Below are 17139 nucleotides of genomic sequence, written 5' to 3' on the forward strand. Positions count from 1 at the left end.
CGCCACTTTAGGTGTATGTGGCTGGTGCCTTAGCCACTTGAGCCACAGGCGCCGAGCCTAGATTTGCTTTAATAATGTTTTTTTGGTTGTTTGTTTGTCCAAAGGCAAGCTATCAACTCTCTTTCATCCATAAAATGAAGAAAGTGATTTACTATTCTATAAGGATTTTCATCTCTAAAACTACCAAAGCAATTAAAAAGAGATAAGTGACCAGTGGTGTTTTCTTCTCTTCAAACACTATTGTGGGTTTTCTGAATCATGAATGAAAATAGTTACATATTAAGCATGAAGGACACCACACATCGTTACGATGATAACAAGACTAGTACAATACTAAAATAAATAACTATACATAAAATATTAAATAAATAAATAAAGTACTTAGCAAGAATTTCAGACCTTCAGTTTACAGAGAATGCTTGTCTATTTAGCTATCCCTGAAGCAGCCTCTGTTCCCTTTCCACTAATATATGTATTTTATTGTTACCTTGAGACAACAACAGATTAAACCTGGGAAAATAAAACTTTCAAACATTCTACTCCCAGATATGGAAGGAAATAATATTACTCACAAAGCAGGTGGATCTGCAGTGAAAACTGTGTCAAGGCGACACACACTTCACTTCTTCCAAACAGAGATTGCCAGAATAAAAGACTAGAGGTCACTTTGCTTCACACATATTCTCCATCTTAGATTTAGCTACAAAATCTGTGCTCTCGTCATAACAGTATTAAGAATTTTCGTTGAGGTAAAATTCAGTCAAATTATGGCAATAATAGTAGGAAAGAGAACATATATATATATATATGAATTCTTTGAGAAGACAGCAGAAAGAAATTATAAAGTATGTAACACCAGGACATGGTTCACATTTCTGGGTTGTTTCTCTATTTTCATTTTTTTTAAAAAAGCTATATGTTTTTGATATATATTTCTAAATTTTATTATATCTGATTGCAAGTGATAATTATCACATGCTGTCCCCTTTCATTTATTTAATATTTTCCAATCAGAGGATAAGAAATTTTCTGTTTCAATTTGCTTTTATATTTCTAGTAAAACTGAATACATTTTAAAACTTATGAAATGCAGTCAAAGCCTCAATCAAAGGAAAATTCAGAGCATTAAATATTTTCATAACCAAAGATGAAAAAACAAACTAAACTAAAAAGTATTACATTTACCAAACTTTTTAAATTAAGGTTAAACAAATCTAGGGGTAAGAGTGATAGAAAGAATGCCCTCAGTATATATAAATTAATAACAAAAACTATTTAAGTAATAAACGCAGTCTACTAAGACATTAAAAAGAGAGACAATGCTAAAAGTAACTATATAATAAATATATGATATTCCAAAGGAAAACAAATTGCCAGTATATGTTTGTTGTAAGTAGGGTGACTAATTTATTATACAAATTGTGATTTTTGCCTACTTTTAATATTTTAATCGCATTTGTGGTTTAATACCATTAGTCCAATAACTGAATAATAAATTAATTCACTTATAAATGTTTGTAAAATAGCAATTAGTAGTGCATGAATATATCAGCAACTCACAATTTGTCATGCATTTTTACAGATATGTAAACCGTCTTCACAGAAAAAAGATATCAAGACATTATTGGATACTATCACTCGTAGAAAGTCTACAAAATTTTTGTTAAATTTCATAAATATTAACATAAACTTCCAGCATTAAAATACTGACTTGCCTTTCCCAATTATAAAATTAATACATGTTAATTGCAAAATATTTTAAATTACAGAATGTTATATAAAAGAAACTACCCCTAGTCCTACCTCTTTTATTATTATTACTTTCAAATGGGGTAGAAAGTGATATTTTGATATGTGCATACACTGTATAATGATCAAATTGGGGTAATTAGCGTATCAAACATTCGTCAGTTCTTTGTGTTATAAACATTCAAAATTCTTTCTCCCAGATTTTTGCAAATATACAATAAAAAATATAGAACTCTTCACATATTTGCATGTCATCCTTACTCAGGGGCCATGTTAACCGTCCCTGTATCATTTCAATTTTAGTTTATGTGCCACAGAAACAAGCACAGGACAGTGATTTTTTATGGAAATGAAAAAAGATGCTATAATAATTATAGCAGAACGACAGGTGTTAACTGGCACTGCCCCAGGGAAAATAAAAGGGAGTTATTATATTAATTGTAACTCATCAGTTGCTTTTGTATGCAACAGGAGTAAAGACTGACATAACACAATAAAGGAGGGGAGGACGCCCTCAAATAAAGGTAAAATCTAACAAATGTCAAAAACACGCACCGATGCTTTGTTGAATAAAACTATAAAACTTTGCTAAAGGACACGAAATAAGTTAAATAAAGAAAATTATTTTCCTGGATGGGAGAGTTCAATATCATTAAGACTTCTTCTAAATTAACTTAAAATTATAACGAGATTAGAATATAAACTCCATAGGCTGCTTTTGCAGGGAGTATGAGAAGGGGTTATTGACTAATTCAAAGGGTTGCTGGGATGAATGATGCATCAAGATAGTGCAGACGAATCAAAAAAAGAAGAATGAGGCTGGACTTCAATTTAATGAAAGTACTGTATAAAGCTAGAATATGTCAAAGAATGTGCTACTAATTTAAGAACATCTAATATTAAAATAGTAATGATATAACATTTAGTAATTATATTAGTAATATGCTATATACTAACTATGTATTAAGTCACGTCCGCAACTTCAACTTTCTGTTATTCCTATCCATCAGCCTTTGCTATCAAATCCTCTTGGGATTTTTGTCTTTTGTAGGTACAAGAGTTTGAACAGATTTATGAATACATTAAATCAATCAAGCACATTTATTGTAATTCTTAAGTTTGAATACATAGTTAGGAGCATGGAACCCAGGATGCACTAATTTTCTGATCCTTTAGGGCACTAGAACTATAATAGTTGCATTTAAATTCCATTTCTGTCTCTTTTTATAGTTGTGATTCTACATAAATTATTTGACCACTTTGAGTCTCAATTTCCCCAACTGTTAAATAAGGATCATAATAGTGCTTATCATATCGGCCAACACTAATAAAATAATGATATATAATAAGAACAAAATCTCAATGGTGTAAAATATAAGGACTGTTTACTTTTTGCACATGTCTGCAGTCAGCTGTGGCTTAGATGATCTGATGACACCCAGCTGGTGGCAGCTCGTTGGTGACGTGTCTGTTCCATGTATTACCCAGCCTCTTCTGGGACCAGGAGTGCAGCCTGGACTACTTACTTCCTCTGCAGGACAGAAAGTGCCAGCACTTTCCAAGCCTTTGGATATATTATACCTTCTAATATTCTCTTGGCTAAAGCCAGTTCCAGAAGCAAACTTCCAAGTCCAAGGAGAGAGAAACTCCATCCACTGAGGCAATGTAGAGAGTGAATATTTTTCAACCCTAACCTAACTTTGGGAAAAGAAAAATAAACTCTGTAATAAATTAAAATACTTAATACCTGGCAGAGAGAAGGTACTCAATAGTTAACTATCATCATTTTGATTGTTTTGATTATATCTTTTCATACTAAACCTGTTACATAATATGCAAAACTTGATTGTTATAAACTCATTTGCTATTTAACACAAACATATGGGCCCCCATTCTAATTTTCGCAGAGAGGATAAGGTATTTAAAAGATGAAATCTTTGATCTCAAAGGGTTAGAAGAGAATAGATCCTTAGTCTACCTTTTATTCTCACATATTTAAGCTTGAAAGCTATGGCTATAGAAGCTCGATGAGAAAAAAAAATTGGGAGACACAGAAATGAAAACGTGTTCATAGTTGCAACTACTTTCAATTAAGATACACCCAGTTTGTAGTTCATTATTCCAATTGTAACAGTTAGAATTCCACCTGGTTTCATATATGATGACTTTGGCATACAAAATCTCTACACATAGTTGGTAAGGCAGGTATCATTATTCATAATTTATACAGGAGGTAATTAAGATACATACAGCTTTTACCTTGACTGAGTTCGTAGGCTAATTTGCAATGGAGCTGTTACTATGACCTGAATGTTCTGCTTCTTAAACAGGTTAGTTCCATGAAATGCAGAACATAATGGATCTGGCTTCATTATGGAATAAAATATATCCAAAAGCTTTGCTGATTAACAAGTCACCTCACAATTTTACCAGTCCTGCTCACCAATCTGTTGGCGATACATAATTTCAAGTGTTCACAAGTATTGACTTTTGGAGGCAGACAACATGCACCTGAGATTAAACCAAAGATGTTTCATTTTCTAGGTAATCTAGTCCGGAAGTTGAGATTAAAAAAATTATCCTTCTCCTAAATTTTTCCATAGATAATTAATGTGATGTAGTAATTGATTTTTTCAGTTGGATAATTAATCATTTAAAGGAAGCGTAGCCTGAGATTTCAGTTGGTCTCACATAATTTTAGTAAAAATCCCTGCGGTATTAAGTAATTGATTTTTCCTCTGTTCTTTAACTACTGGTAGATTCATTTAATAGCAAAATCCATTAAGTTAATTACATATTGGATCTACGTGGTGCTCAATTAGAGTGCACATAAACACACAATTTGATCATTTAACTTCAAGTTATAAATATTAATAAAATGCAATATTTAATTTATAAGTAGAGTATTAAATTTAAAGGAGAGACATTTCATAAAATGTGTGACATTCAAAAGTCTAAACAATAGCAATAAAAACGATAACTTTTTATACCACATCTTGGCCTCACATCATAAAATCAGAATATATATTTTAATTATTTTCATCTTTTGATTGCTAGCACTTAAGGCTTTCCAATTTTAGAAGATAAGCAATTTTCTGTCACTATCTGCCTTAACACTGCATTCTCAAAACCCACATACGTTTGGTCAACAAACCCTGTCAGTCTGGAAGCGTCTTGTGAATGCCAGTCCTCTGTTCTACTCCCACTACTAGGACCATATTTGAGCCAGCACTATTTCTCTTTAGAAAAATTGAGCAAACCCATAACACATTGGGTTCTCTGCTTCAAATATTTCTTTTCACACCCCTTCAGTACTGTCCATGATTTAATTTTCATCAAAATTAAATGGGATGGGACTAAAAGTAGAAGAATGGTGTTCCACAATGATGGGCATCACACATGCAGTCTGGACATTGGGGAGTAGCATAAAATTATGTGTGTCAAAATGTAAAGTATATGGTTTGTTAATAAATAATATGCAATAAAAGAAACATTGGATGATTTCACGTCCCTCTGATGTCTCTTCACTGCTTATACAGTAAGGTTGGACTCCTTAAAATGATACAAAAACTTCACAACCACAGTAAGTCTCCAGCCCATTCTTCCCCTGAGGAATCCGTCCTCAGCCATTCACGCCTTACATAAACCATTCCTGAAAGTCCTTGTCGTCCTATCTTAGGAAACATCCTCATCTTCTAAGTTCCGTTCCTAATGTCATCAGTTCTGTGAATCCATTTTCATGTCATTAAGACAAATCTATGTGTTCCCTGTGTAAATCTGCCTATTTTACAACTTGAGATATAACATGGTTCTCAAAAAAATATGTCTTCTAAAATGTTTATTTCTTCTTGTTCTTGCAAGATTCTTCACCTGAGACAGAATCCAGTGCATTATAGTGTTTGCTGAATAAATAAATACATAATATGGTTGAGGAAAGCACATTAGCTAATGAAAACATCATCAAATCACATCAAATTTCTCCAAGTTGAGCTCATCTCAAACTGTTTCCTTTTTAATCCCCCACATTTATGAGATAAAAAGTACACTAGGAGCCAATTGCATAAGAATTTGTGATACTGTATCATATTGAAGCTTCTGTGGTTTGTCTATGAGCAAAATAATATTATGGACAAAGTTTGTGATTTGAAGTTAAAGAACATGGATTTCTGTATCACGCTGATATTTTCTTACTATGTGACCTTGTAGAAGTTATTTAACTTCTTCGAGCCTCAATTGCCTCCTCGGAGAGGAGAATGATAAAGCTGGCTCTAACGCACAGACTTTTATAACAGATTGTTGTAACCCCAGGGTAGGGCTGAGTCACTAATGAAGACTTACAACTCTCAGCTCCTTGCTAAGATCTCTAATTTCCTTCCTAACCTGCATGAGCTGATCACATTAAACATCCTGACAACCAGTCTCTTAAAGCAGAAATAATGCAGTGGGATTTGGAAGAAGATATCTAAATAAGAATTATGGTTTCTGCTATTGCTAACAACATCCCCTGCCTTGGGTCTGGGAATTCTCACTAGCAAGGATGCAAAAGCCTGAGAATCCAGTCTTCCATGCAGAACACAGCGAATGAGAGAGCTTGGGTGAAAGTGTTCCACTCTACATGGGAGCTCCTAACTCTTCATCTGGAGAAGGAAGCAAAGACCAAGGTCAGAGCTCAGTTGCTCAGGGAATTTCTATGATAGCCAGAATCTCAGAAATAGATTCCTCTTATACCTACACAAGTTTAATATCCCAAGAGCCTTGTCTGACTGCTTGACCCAAGAATTTCTATGACTTGAAGGGTTATTGCTTTTGTTGCTTCACTTTGTCCTATCAGGGATGAATGGAGCATGTTGACAATTTATAAATCCTTTGACAATATATCTCTGGAGACTCTTCATGCCCCTGGCTTATAATACATTGTATTTTTCTTTGTTTGTGTTGGGTTATTTTTGTTCCTTCCTCTTTACCCCTTCCCTGTCTTCCTTCTTTCTTTTTTCAATCTTGCTCCCTCTCTTTTCCTCTCCCTTGCCCCTTCTTATAAACAAATTCCATATACACAAGGCAATTCAACTGTAGCATTTCTACCTAGGGTGTGATCTTTGATACAGAAAAAGTTTATAATATTTTCTTAATAGTGGGTACAAATCCTGGCTCTATTCTTTTGTATATAATTTGTTATATAACTTGTGATCGATTACTTCACAACTTTTAGACCACAGATCCTCAGATGGAAACAATGATAATACCTTCCTCATGGGATTATTGTGATAAGTCTATAAACCCAGAGCATAATGTCTAGCACAAAATAAACACTCTAATGTTATTTGTTATAAATAATGCTGCCCTAAATTTGTACCTACATACAATGGTGTGCTGAAGTCCCTTAATTTGTACCTACATATATGGTGTGCTGAAGTCAGCTCAATGCCAACGTAGGAGAGCCAAATTTGTAAATATTCAGAAATGTTTCCAACTGGTGAAACTGTTGGTACTTTAAATCAACTGAAGCATCTGGACCAGGAAAATCACCAAATGCTATAAATCAGTGCTTTTTTGAGAGCTAGTTTATTAAATTATGATTGCTTATATATAATACATTACATAAATCTGACCAAAAATAACATAATAATGTTTAACATTATTAATACAGGTGAATCCAAAACTGGATAGTAAGTACTTTATATAGCTTTCTTTTCTTATAGTTGTAGTGATGATTAAATGAGCTAAATTATATAAAAGAACATTGTGAGCACTACAATAAGTTGTAAGATCACTTCCTATGTAGATATTAATGACATTTCAAAATGGAACGTGATGACATAATCTAAAAAGAAATTGTTGATTAAATTATCTTATTTCCTTAGAGTTCAGAACATGGTGTGACATTCCTAAGGTCATATTGATTGATGTTCTCATGTGTTTTATTCAGTGAAGAGAATGAGAAATTGACAGAGAGATGCGATTCGGGCTCTTTGGCAGACACAGGCTTCCATCCTATCTCACTCTACCTTTCCATGATTGGAATTTGGGCAAAAGCTTTTCCAACTAATTAATTAGCTCATCAATTGAGACCTCTAACGTCCTTCATTTTCTTTCGATGAACCTCAGAATTCAGTTTCAATGATGTTTTATCAGTTACCCAAACAATAAATCATATTAATTTCTTTGGCTAGTACGCGTATGGTCACCTATTTACCTGAAATGCCTTTGTCCTGTCATATCCAGGCAAATTTGCCTCACTCCTTCCTCTTGGACTAGTAATTTGATCTCATTACTACTAAGTGTATTATTACATGAATTTCAGGTATTTATACATGTATTTGTCATTGCTTTGACCTGGAAATATTTTGGAATGAATATTGAGTATGAATGATATAAATGTATAAGATCACTTATATTCTCTTCAAATTTCTGCTGCTATCTTACTTTTCTATACTTTATTATATTGAATAAGGATTTTAAAGGTAACTGTCTTTTTGACCAGGTATGTGGAATGCAATAGATCATACTTTCTTGAAACTATTGCTCATATTTTATTAACCCAGAAAGTTACAATCTTAAAGGACATAAAAGAAAACCACTCACAAAATTATGTTATGTTTTATTTGGTTATAAAACATGCTACTCAGTGTTGACACAATTCCCATTTGCTGATCTCTGAAGTACAATGGATTCATCAAGAACCTTGCCACAGAGTCAAAAAATGAGGGGGATGTGAAGATAGGTTTAGTCTTTACCATTCAGCTGAGGATGGTGTAAAAAGAGCCAGTACAGCAGTTGTTTTCCTTTACGATCTAGTTAACTTTGCCTGAGAAAATTGACACAGTGACATTCCCAAGTGCTCTGACTAGTATTCACTACATATATTATGCAAAGGAAAAAATCAGATGCCTAAGTTAAGTATAATATCGTCCTTGATGATCAGGGACATCCTCCTATTTTGCCTCTATCCTCGCTAACAGATATATGAAATAGTCACACTTACTTCAATCAATCAACAGTCACGGGGAAGCCGTGTACAACTATGTTGTATCTAACAATATAACATTATTCATAAGATATGAATAATCCCTGGACCCTTTGACTTCCATTTGATCACCTTCATGGGCTGGTATTTTCTGAATTTGTAGGTTACAAAAGCTATTTCTTCTATGTGCACATCTCCAAACCCAGGCTTCATGATCTTTTCCTGACAGTGTCCCAAGTTCTCTGAATAACTGCATTCTTTATTTCTTTGTGAAAAAATTGTGCTATAGTTAGTGATGCCCAAATGAGTTTGCAAGGCATTCTTCTTGAAGCACATGCCTCTTTGAAAGAAACAGTTACAGTTACAGGTAACACCTGTTGCATCTCTGAATGCACTAAAGAAAAAATTCCAATATAACATAGAAGAGGAAAAAGTTTCCAGAATTTGAGAGGTCTAAATTTTTCACTGCTGTGCATAAAACAAGTAACAAAGTACCCTAATAATAGTGACTTTGGTTAAGGTGATACTCTCTCTACACATTGCAAAACATAATCAATTTTTCTCTCCTATCTGTGGTCAAACTCAGGGTATCCAAGCAAATTTTATTTTATCTTATTTATTTACTTTTCTTTTTACCTTCAGAATATGAATAAGGTCCCTGAGATCAGAAATTATCTATTTTATTCATAGCCTATGCTGAGTACCTAGCATAAAGCACAATATCTTCTGCACAGATAATTAGAAGCATCTCTTAAGCATGTGCAGAAGAGAATCAGAGCTGTCGTCTAGTAAATGCTTCATTTATATGAAGTCTTATTCTCCATGCTTTGAGAATGTGTGTGTGTGTATCTTTTAATCCTCAAAATGACACTAAAAGATAGTCCTGCTATTATCCCCACATTGCAGAAGAGACCACTGAGTCCCAGAGAGGCTCCCTAGGTTAAAACAAGGTCGATATCATAAAGCTAGTGAGCTGTACAATAAGGAAATCGACCCATTTCAGTGGGCTGCAGAGTCTATGTTCTTACCAACTACTTAGACAAATAGCAAGCTCTAAAGAATGCAAACTATGGAAAATGTATGCATCTATAAAATTGTTTTGCATAATCATATCTGCTTACAGACAGACAAAAATAATTTTAAAGGTCAACATTTTACTAAACAGGAGAAAAGCAACTATGTTGTATCTAACATTAAATCCAGTTGCCGAGGTAAGCAAAAACAAACAAAGGGCCAAAAACAAACCTCTGAGCATTATGACACTCTCGGTGTACAGAAATAACAATTGCAATTACTTTAGAAGGGATAATACTTTTATTTTTTTATTTTTTTTATTTTTATGAGCAAGTTTATCTGCTATTAAATGTCACATGTGGAGATTTATGAAACATTGAAGTTATATGATACGCATTTTCACAGACGTATACAAGTGACATTCAGTTACCCACTAATGATAGTCAGCAATGAATTTATGAATTTATTCTAAACTAGTTACTCAACTTGCAATTTTGACAATGCCATGATTCAAATGAAATATCTATGCAAATAAAGAATAACATGAGATAAGATGACAAAATAAGGAAAAGAAAGGAAAGCCATAATATGCGTAATTTGGTGTAACATGCATTAGAAAGAAAAAACAAATAAGGCAGAAGGATGACCAAAAATACAAATGAAGAAAAAATTGACGTAAATAACTATCAGTGCCAAAGTAAGACATTTTCCTAACCCAGCATATCAATTTTTAAAAAGAACCCAGGATAAATAAAATTAAGAAATTTTCATAATCTAGGATGAATCCATTTTTAAAAAGAACTGGAGTAATATTTGAACCACAAAAGAGAGCAGGAATATCTGTGAGCCCACAAATCAGGTTTACTTCTCTGTCCCCTATGACAACACTAAGCAAGAGATGTACATGGAAAGAATATCTCCAGTTTTGACAAGGGAAAAAAGAACTGTAAATCAAGAATAATATATGAAACCAACCTACGTTTCATACTTGAAACCAACAAAATAACTCTTCTTGACAGAAGTATTAAAATTGTATTTAGTCCTTATTCTTAAAAAGTGAAGATGTAAATAAGAATAAAAGGAAAAATATGAACGGAAGAATATGGAACTCATAGATTAAAGATTTGTGACAAGCCCTGAAAATTACAAAAGCATGCATTTGTTCACCTAGATCTATAAACGTAAACACACACACATACACCAAGGTCTGACATTTAAGTTCATGAGTTTATCCTACAGGCAGGATGAACTTCATTGCTGAGTATCACGATGGTCACCTTCAAAGTATTCCTCCTTAGGAAGCTATGCACAGCCCTTATGATATGGCTGTTGGAGCCTCATTGTATGAGATCTGACAATTAAGTTCATGATTTCATCCTAGAAAAATTCTTTGATGAGTGGAATAGGCACTGGTGTCAGTGCACAGCTTCCCCTGGGGAGTAAGTTGAAGATGACTGCAGGGGTCTTCAGCAATGAGGTACATAGCACCTTTTCTAGGATGAGGTAATGGTCAGACCCCTTTATAGACACTCAAACAAATAATTCTTCTCAATGTAGTTATTAAGTTCAATAGAAATGCCAAAATAAATCTTGAATGAAATATGTATATATAAAATACATATTTTAAATGAATATAAAATTAACATTATATCAAAAAATTAAAAACCATTATACCATTGAAGTATAACCCTGTAAGGAAGAGACAGAAAAGTAAAGTGGGAAAAATGACAGCCAATATTAAGGACTTGTCTTAGAAACAGACATTAGAAAGGGTCTCATCTTACTCTTGACACTAACATTTAGAGAAACATAAAGAACATATGGTGGTGTCCAGTGCAGGAATAAGAAGACAGATCAATGAAAAAAGATAGAAAATAAAAGGAAAAAACTACCCAAGAATATAATAAGCTTAGCTTATGATAAAGATGACTTTTTATATCAAATAGGCCAAAATGATGTCTGTTTTAATTAATGCTTTGGGGACAAATGACTAGCTATTTGGAGAGAAAAGTAACATTAAACTCATATTACACACTATACATAAAAGTAATTGCCAGATAAATTAAACTTTAAATGTAAAAATGAAAAGGTTTCTGGAAGAAAGTGCTATTGAAAAGGAATCTAATCTTGGTAGAGTCCACTAGAGTATATCTAGGCATGATATCAGAAAGATAAAAATAAAACAAGAAGATAAAAGTATCATCCTGGGTAAATTTTTAGATATTTTATTCCTCCCCAAATACACCAAATGTAAACACATACTGAAAACATTTGCATCTTATATGACAAAGATTATAGCTCTCAAAATTTAGAAGTTCTCCTAATTTAATAGCCATATGCAAACTGATCAATGTAGATAAATGAGAAAATTTCACAAAAAAATACATATAAAAGCTTAATAAACCTAGGTAAGAGTTTTTATTCTCATAAACAATAAAAAGTAGAATGATTTTTGAACCTAGATTGTAAGACTGATCATAGATAACATCTACTTTCCAGTTTTTAGAAGTTTTTATCTCTAGATTACAATCCCCTGTAATTGTTTCTAAACTTTCACAAAATCTTTTACCCCAAAGAGACTTTTAATTATGAAGCTATGGATAAGTAAGAATTTATGAAACCATTTTTCATCAGATGTTGGCGTGGTGATAGAATGGAAGTCAGAAAATCCATGTGTCTAGAATTTGAGTCAGCACAGTGTCCAGTTAGTTAGAGGAGTGAGGTTCAATGACAATGTAAGTGGTCAAACCATCTTCTCCTCAAAACAGAAGTGGGGTCTTTAAAGAGGAGTGAACTCATTCCCCCTTCATTTAAGAGCTCAGTCCCAGCCCCAGACAAATACTCAGAGAATAAAAATATAATTGAATCCTATAAAAAAATAAATAAATAAAAATAGATGGGCAGCACCTGTGCCTCAAAGGAGTAGGACCCCGGCCCCATATACTGGAGGTGGCAGCCCCGGCCAAAAACTGCAAAAAAAAAGAAAAAATGAAAATAGAGACAAAAAGAACCCAAGCACATATTAACAGTGTATCACTCTACTGTCCAATATGGTAGCTACTACTATCTTAAATAAAATAAAAAAAAATTTAGTTTCTTTTCCATAAAGGCACATTTCAAGTGATTGAAGGGGTTCGGAACACACTACCCCCAAAGTGTGGTAGCTCGGCTTTTGAGAAAACAGCAGAAGCCGGAAGGTCACTTTGACTTTCTTCCGGTCCTTTTTCCCTGAAGTAGGTCATAAGACCCCAGTTCAAAAGATGTCTCCCCCCACCCCCGCCAGGGAAAAAAGAAGATCTATATCTTTGAAAACACAAGAATACAGACCAGAATATGAATAAACAGGCTTGGGTTAAGTTCCCCTCAGTTTATCACCATTAGGCAAAACCGCTTTGTCCAATTATCCTTCTCCACCACTGTGTACCTCCTCAACAAACCTAAGTGTACAAATGCACAGGTTTACCCATTTCTTGGGGTTTTCATGTCCTTAGGAAAGCTCCTGCATCATGTGAAACTTATATTAAACACATTTGCATATGTTTCTCTTGTTCATCTGTCTTTTGTTATAGGGAACCTCTGCCATGAACCTAGTGATGAATGAGGAAATGGAATAACCCCTCCCCTGAGTGCTCAGTAGTCAGCTGTGGCCACAACACCGGGCAATGCAGATAAAGAACACTTCCATCATCTCACTACATTCTATTGCCCGTGACTGCTCTATACCAAACATTTTCTGATTTCAGGTTCAGGTAAAATTAACCATCTTAACATAAGGCTGCACTGGACCCTGAACACATCATCTGTATGTGTTCTGAATCTGAATCTACTTGTCTGAATCTACTTGTCTGTATGTCTCTCTCCCACTTTAGCATCTAAGCTCCTTGAGGGGAAGGGACACTTCTGACTCATTCATATGAATCAATTACAGGACCTATCTCTTTAAAGATGTTTAATAAATGTTTGCTGATATATAGAAATGTTTGGAAGAAGACTGTAGTGTAAAAGATTCTTAAGAGGTAATAAATAAGGAAAAAAATTACCCAGTCCTTTGTTGAGTTATCATCTTCTTAATCTCCCATTTCTACCAATTCAAAGGATAGCAATTGTCTTTGAAGCACCTCTAAACCTGGAAAATAATCTCTTTAGAAATATGTTTAAAAGCTCTAAGAATGTTCACTTCAATTCTTCATTCAAATTCAAAGCATGAAAATGACATTTCCTCTGCCCTGGTCCTTCTAATTTCCACTTTACGATGGAAACTCCAATCTTTGTGTCCCATGCAAAATAAGGGTAAAAAAGGCATTGGGTACATGATTACATACCAATTATTCTTTATGATCTATATAATCAAATACCATCTGGCGATTTGGAAAAAATTCAGCCACACTAGCAAGAGTTGAATGCCAGAGTGATATAAACTCTTATCCACCCACCCACCCGTGTAGTCAGGCCCCGCCCCAGGGTGTTGCACTTAACCTGTGAAGCACCAAGTTGGAAAAAGGAAGTCAGGCTGATGCACTGGTAACCTAGCAAATCATTTTCACCTGTGAGTTAAATGCTGTCCTTGTGAAGACTAATATTGAGTAGCAGGGCAAAGGCACCGATCAAGTGAACTAAATGCAACTGACAGCTGAATTTGTTGTGATAATTGCCTATTGTTCTTAATTAAAACAATCCTTGAAATTTTGCAAAGAACTACCCAAATAGCAAATGAGAATGAAAACGTGATCCCAGGAAATCTAAGGGACAGATCGCAAAGCACCTGGCCAAATCTCATAGGGTTTTCTTGTTATTTTGTTTTTAATCATGCAAACTTTCCTTCAACTTCATATTATACATATGCTATTTTATTATCAAAGCAATGTTTTAAATTATTTACCAACTGAGAAAAATTGCTTACTTGTCTTGGTTAATGTAACAAGAACATTGTACGCAGTCTTTTCAATTTTAGGAAATTGTGCTGAATTGAAGAAGGCTGACACATTAGATATAACATACAGAAAACTTATCTTTCTGTTTTGGCATCATTACAAATTGTGAGAACTTAGACCCACGCACATACGTAGACATAAATAGCAGGATTTTAAGCACTGCTTTAAAAACCATAGCAAGATAATCCCCGAACAAAGACGCTCAAGATGCTGCCATAGAAATGAAGTATGTTAAAAGCTTTTATGTTGCTGCTCATGGAGGTATTGGTGTCTGCCTTAACTGCTCCAAAAGTCAAATTCCTGGTGTCATAGGAGCAGCTAAAAGTATCTCTGGTCCAGTGTAGTCTATTTTGTTTTGTTTTGTCTTATTTTGTTTTTTGTACTCGTATATGATCCTCAAGGGAAATACATACACCACGTTTAAAATATACAAATACACACATACAGAAACTTCAAAAGGTTCGTGGAAAAATTGAATCGAATTATAAATATAAAAAATATGAACTTTATTCATTAACATAAACTTAATCAAGGCCAAAATACTTCTGTAAGTTATATTTACCAGCCATTTAGTCCATGCCTAAAATACTAAGAATTATGGGGATTTAATCATTGCAGGGTTTTTTGTTTGTTTTTTTGTTTGTTTGTTTTACATTACGAGTTGAAAACAAAATGGGTGTCTTTTACAGATTTTTTAAGATTAGGAAACAAAAAGAAGTCAGAAGGAGCCAAGCCAGGACTCTAAGATGGATGTCTAATGATTTTCCATCAATACTTTCTTAAAATTGCCCTTGGATGAGGGGAATGAGAGGAAGGAGCATGGTCAGGCAGGAGGACTCTCTCATGAAGCCTTCCCAGGCTTTTCTGCTAAAGCTTTGACTGACTTTCTCAAAAAGCTCTCATAATGGGACAAATGTTATTGTTCTTTTTTCCAACTCACTCAGCTTACTTTTTAATTTTCCTCTTTTTCTGGAGGTGCTTTCCTTTGCCAAGAATAGAGTCTTCGGTGCCCATTCTCCCAGCTGTATAAAATGCTGATTTTTTGCTTAAATATAGTGATATATTTAAGCTATATCTCATCACTCCAGGAATGCTATGTGGAAAGTCTAACAGTGCCTGGAAAATACTGGATCTTCCATAACTACTCAGGCAAACAACAACAGTTCTTTCAGTGGGTTCAGGTGGCAAGAACAGTAGCAGATGTAGTTGTAACGTGGAGTATGTCTTATGCCTCCAGGTTGCCCTGGGAAAGTGTCCAGAGAGTTCTTTCTTTGACAGGTCTACGTGAATGATATTTCTAGGTTAAAGCATAAGGAAGCCTTTATCAACAAGGCTGCAAAGCCATAGTAACTTATCAGTTCATTCACACCATACCACTAATGACCACCCACAACTTGATAAATCTAAGTGTTTGTGCTAACTCCAAATACCACACTAACTCTTTTTTCTTTCCATGTCTGTGTAATAGCTCACTGAATCATTTAGTAGTTCCAAACAACTATTTTATTTGCTCATGATTGGTTCATCAGGGCTTAGCTGAGCTTTCCGGTATTCTAGCTAGTAGTCACACATACAACTGCATTCAATATTGAGTCTGCTGAGAGATGGATTACGCTGAAATTTGAGGGCATTTGGGCTTTTTCTTCCCTGTGTACTCTCTGAGCTTTTCTCCCATTAACTGGTCTCTCTAACAAGGTAGAAGGATTTTATATATGGAGGGCATAAGATCTGTCACATAAAAAGGTTAGTTCTGGAATTGACATAGCATCACTTCTGTGATACACTTTTGGTTGAAACAGATCAAACCACAGCCCTAAATAAAGGGAATTGATAACTCCAGGAGATTAACACCAGATGGTATGGTTTCTCCTGGGACAATTAACAGACTAATGTTAAAAAAAAAAAAAAAAGAAATCTATCAGGTGTCACTCAAAGGCAAAAAGCTTCATTGTAATATAACAATAATTGTCAAATAGTCTGCAAAATTACCTGTTTTTTTCAAGGAACCAATGAAAATCTCAGTTTATTATCTATCAGTAAAATAAACTTTGAAAAAAAAATAAGAATTGACACTAAAATCACACAAACTCACTAAAAATATGATGTTTTATTTTAGAAAACGCTTATTCAGAAAGTGATTGCCTGTTTAATTTAATTTTTTAATATTAAACAGTTGCAGGAGGTTGCTGAAGTAATTTCTGGGAACCAATTTAATTGTCACATAGTGGAATTAGAAAAAAAAACTCAGCTCAGAAGTACACAAATCTATTTTTCTAAAAACCAACCGTACTGGCTCTCACTGAGCCTAGAAACAATTATAATTGTAAATTCCTTGCCTTGCCTGACTAGCACTAACTGAGCTGACTAGTGACATTAACATGTTGTACCTAAGGTACTAATAGTCCATTTATAACAACATAAATGTACCAATAAGAACATGAATTATCTGATAATAAAAAGGAGCAAATTTTCCAGTTATTG

General features: G+C 34.1%; 1 non-coding gene across 1 annotated transcript; it reads right to left on the reverse strand.

The window, feature by feature from the left end:
- Positions 1–1969: 1969 nt before the first annotated feature.
- Positions 1970–2076, reverse strand: LOC111723698. The gene has a single exon (XR_002772192.1). It is a non-coding gene; the product is annotated as a U6 spliceosomal RNA (small nuclear RNA).
- Positions 2077–17139: the final 15063 nt, after the last annotated feature.

This window comes from Otolemur garnettii, unplaced genomic scaffold (genome assembly GCF_000181295.1).
Source record: "Otolemur garnettii isolate 467f Iridium unplaced genomic scaffold, OtoGar3 scaffold00014, whole genome shotgun sequence".
Taxonomy (NCBI): domain Eukaryota; kingdom Metazoa; phylum Chordata; class Mammalia; order Primates; family Galagidae; genus Otolemur; species Otolemur garnettii.